Here is a 4,888-nt window from a genome sequence, read left to right on the forward strand (position 1 = left end):
TGTGTGTGTGTGTGTGTGTGTGTGTGTGTGTGTGTTCCTATGGTTGAGATGAGGGCGAGGGGGACGTCATGGTGAACGAGCGTCTTCTCAGTTTCCCTGCGTCCTGTACAACGATCTTATCCACACAACCGTCACAGCTCCACCTGCTGGAGAGAAACACTGCTTAGAGGAGACGGAAAGCACTACATAAACAGATTAACTCAATGTTTAAGTGTGAATACGGCAGCAGACGCTATGAATATCTCTAGGGCTGAATGCACGTGCGTGTGTACTGAAGAACGTGCAGTATATACTGTACACCGCATACTAGGTTAAAAACAGTAGTGTGCAATATTAAACACAGTTTATACATAAAATACAATAAAAATGAAAATACACCAGGCACAGACGGAATGATGTCTATGCAGATATAATACAAAGTTATGGGAAACTTACTGAACAGAAATGGTGTGTATGTAAGGGATAATAACAGCTAGCTGTGCATTAAAGGATGTTAAATGCAAAATGTGGAGGCAAAGAACTGCCAGATGCAAAGTACATTTAAAATCCTTTAATGCACGGCTAGCCAAAATATTTGTGTGTGTGTGTGTGTGTGTGTGTGTTGGTTAGTGTGCTTAAATTAAAGCAGCGCATTATTATGGAACGGTGACTAAACTGACCTGGAACTAGCTGTGCATTAAATGGTTTTACTGCATACCTGCCAGCCAATCAGCATCCAGTATTCAGACACACCATGGAATAAAAGCACTTTAATGAGTAAAATTGATGCAAGAAAAAAAATACTTTAGATTCAATGTTTCTTTGTATAAATGTCAGTCTGACCAAATACTGAGTGAAGGACGACGAGATCAAAGATGTGTGTGTGTGTGTGTGTGTGTGTGAAGTGTGCAGTGTGTGAACGCTCTGCTTGCAGAAAGCCTGGATGACCTACATTCAGCCAAATGTAGATGCACTGTATCCCACAATGCAATGCAGGAGGCAATCTTCTATTTCAAGTACGATCATAAAGACAGGAATGCCTGAAGTGTGCCGTTTGAGCATTTGTTCATAAACACATCAGACCTGTTTTTAAAAGCACAAGTGGAAGCACATAATGCAGCAGTGACGTGACTGAAGCGAGAGAGCGAAGGAAACTCCAGCGCTGACGTCATACTGCAGAGAGACTGAAGCAGACGGGTGGAGAGAGAGAGATGGGATTCCCGACTGCAGAAACCACGTCACCGGCAGCACATGACACCGCCGACCAATCACACACACACACACACACACTGCAGCCATCCTTAAGAATCAACTGAAGCAGATGAAGAAGATGAAGAGCTCTAAATGAGTGAATGGATAAATCTCTCTCTCTCCTTCTGTTGCCAGGGAGACACAGACGTCAGCCTCAGCTGCTTGTGTTCGAGAGAGAGTTAAACATGAATCAGAGGCAAACACTAATGACTGCAGGTGTGAAGCACATCGCTCCGCCGGACCACCTCAACAGTGCTGGATCAAAATAAACCAATGTGATGCACTGGCACATCATACAACACACCAGAGCTGCTGTGCACACGTGTGCTACACACACACACACACACACACAGTGACCCAGTTAAGACTGCTTTGATGACAACACACTCAAATCTGTCAAATGACTTCAAAGTGTGCATTCACCGCGGTACAAGCAAATATCAGAGCACATATGCAAGAAAATAGTACAAAAAATATCATCTTTGTTCGGAGTAGAAAAGCATAGAATATAGTAATAAATAGCTAAAATAAATGAGGCACGTTTAACATACGGTTTACAATGCGAACACTCACACAAAAATCATTTATACTGACCTAATTCAAATACAAAATTAACTGTCTGCCAAAGATGAATAAGAAAATTTAAAATTTAAATGTTTTCAACGAGATTCACTTAAAACAAACTGATTGCACACAAGAAGAAAGAGAAAGTGTCAGAAAGAGAGTGAAGGACTTCTTGTGACGCTGTGCTGTGGTTTTATAACACTGCCTGTGTGTGGGCAGATGCTGCGTGTGTGTGTGTGTGTGTGTGTGTGTGTGTGTGTGATGGTCAGATCGCTGTAACACACTGAACTGCAGGGAAAGTGCGTCACCGAAAGGATTCCCTGCTTTAACAGATCGTGCGGCGAGCGACAGAGCAGACTGAAGGACGGAGCGAGTGAGGAAACCAATAATGAACGAAGGGAAGGAAGCACGGAGTGAAAGAACATCAGAGGAGGGAGAGATGAGTCAGAGTCGGTCCCACAGGAGAGAGTGGGCTGCGAGGAGGAGGATGACGTCACATGACCTGACGATACCAGAGCGAGCGAGCACTACGACATACAGAGAGAGAGAGAGAGAGAGAGAGAGAGAGAGAGAGGGGTCCCGTCTCCAGATCATAACCTCAATCAATATCACTACACACAGGTTCTGCACAATACAGCACAAGAACCTGCTGGTTTGTTTGAGTTCCCAAAAAATGCACTTAAAGAAATGTGCATTCCAGTAATATGGTGCTATTGTACCTTTAAATTTAACTCAAAGAGATGCCAGCAGCCATTGGCTTCCAGAGGATGTTTTCTATACTATGGAAGTCAATGGCTACCGCTGACTATTTGGTCAACGGTGACAGAATCTTCATTTTTGGGTGAACTATCCAACACTGACACACTGATCTTAAGATGCACTTTAAAACCCTTTTAAACTTGAAAAAAAAAAGAAAAAAAAGCTTTTCTGAAATTCACTTTTATTGTTATTTTTATTTTATCTCACAGATTCTAAACGGTTATATAATGTTCTTTATTTTATCTCTTTATTAACTTTGTCATTATAAAAAAAAAAAAAAAAATGCAATTTGGAAATGCCATCATGTATTTTTCTTTTGCCATTCGAGCAAACGAATATATATATATATTTTATAAAAAAAAAAAAAATAGAAATATAGAACCATAGAACCATTAGATATAAATAGAACCATTTTAATAATCTAAAGAAACCTATTTTTTACACAATAAAGACTGTTTATTTTTAAAATGATATTAGCACAAAACAACAAATGAAATGCACACTTACTGTGCAGGTAATGCAACAATCTCAAAACTGCATCGTTGCATGCTTTTAAACACTAGTGCCGGAGGAACATGTGGGATTCATGATGCTTTTTCTGCCCAAAACTAACATGAAGCATTTATTCAAAACCCAAACTGAGACAAAGTCACAAATTCAGTTAAATGCAGAGAAGCTCGTGTCTGCTGATGTCCAGATGCATCTGCACCGTGTGCCCTTGGGAACGCTACAGTACATTACACAATCAGACGAAACGCTGATCAATAAGAAAACGAACTGGGATCCAGGAATAACACAAACAGCGCTCTGCTGGACCAGCATGCATCAGTGGACGAGCCGAGGCTGTGTGGGAGACACATCTTTTATTCTCTTAATATAAGTGTGTCAGGTTCAGATCTGGGCCTGTTTTGGCTCCCATTACAAGCCTTATGCAATCCTCACTTGAGACGGAGAGAAAATTCTCAATGATGAAACTGACGCCCCATTGGACGAGGCCTCCTCCAATAGCAAGAGGAGCTCCATGGCAACAGGCTCTGTCACCAAGAGAGAATAGATCTCCCTCCGCCCTATGAGGTGCACATCTGCCCCGTACCCCAATCACACACACACACACACACACACACACACACACGTCTGTGAGTCACCCAAGTTACCCAAATGTGTGTGTTTGGAGGGCAAATTTAGATGAGTCAACAATGCATAATTATAATAAATAGTTATTAATGCTTTTTTATTTTTAGAAAAAGTAAACATTCATATATGATTTCTTAAAATTAAATGATATTCTAAATATCCAACTCAAAGTGGCATTTGGTAATGAGTGAGTCACTGAATCATTCACTCAACCGATTCATTCAAACGCCTCATTGATTCAGTCTTTATGAATGATTCACTGAATCACTGGCTCACTTGATTCGTTCAGAACCGTGGATTCATTCAGTAATGACTCACCTCAGAGACACTCAACAGTTCTGATAATTAATCAGAATATTATTCTGATTTCTGAAGATCATGTGACACTGAAGACTGGAGGAATGATGCTGAAAACACAACTGTGCATCACAGAAATAAATTACACTTTAAAAGATATTAAGAGAATAAACCATTATTTTAAATTATAATAATATTTCACAAAATTACATTTTTTTTCTCTATTCCTGATCGAATAAATGCAGTCTTGATGAGCAGAAGAGACTTCTGTAAAACACATTAAATATCTTCCTGACAGCAGTGTATACACACGTATACATGTAAATCTGTACAATTACATGTAGAGAAGCATAACATTTCATCAAAAGGATGTAAAACAGCTAGCTTTATCATCACGTCCATGCATTGATTTGTATTTTTATTTAAACACAATAAATCCAATAAGACCAGCAATGGGATCAAAATGACATTTAAAGTAAAAACGCACAAGTTTTCAGGCTAGGGTTGTCTGTAATACACACACCCAGACGCTCAACTGCTGCTACTGTATAATATATTATTAACACACGATCTGCTGATTCTACATTAGGACGTAGATGAGAGGAAAACAGTGAACCTGATGACTTTGAAGCCAATTACACAGTTTGCTGCTCTCTTAGGGCTGCTATTGATTTTTCCCTTCTTCTGACTCGATCTCTCCTCTAGCAAACACACACACAGAGAAATTACACACAATTATACAGCTTTTTCCCACGGTTGCTCATTAGTATGCGAAGGAGACACCAGCTCTCAAGTGCACAGACAGCACATATAAACAGAGCCCAAACAACTGGGACGCTCACGAACTACAAGTTCAGCAGGAAAAAACCTTTCATGCCTAAAAGATAAAACAATAGTGAAAGCA

The sequence above is a fragment of the Carassius auratus genome, chromosome 31 (assembly GCF_003368295.1).
Source record: "Carassius auratus strain Wakin chromosome 31, ASM336829v1, whole genome shotgun sequence".
In the NCBI taxonomy this organism is placed as follows: domain Eukaryota; kingdom Metazoa; phylum Chordata; class Actinopteri; order Cypriniformes; family Cyprinidae; genus Carassius; species Carassius auratus.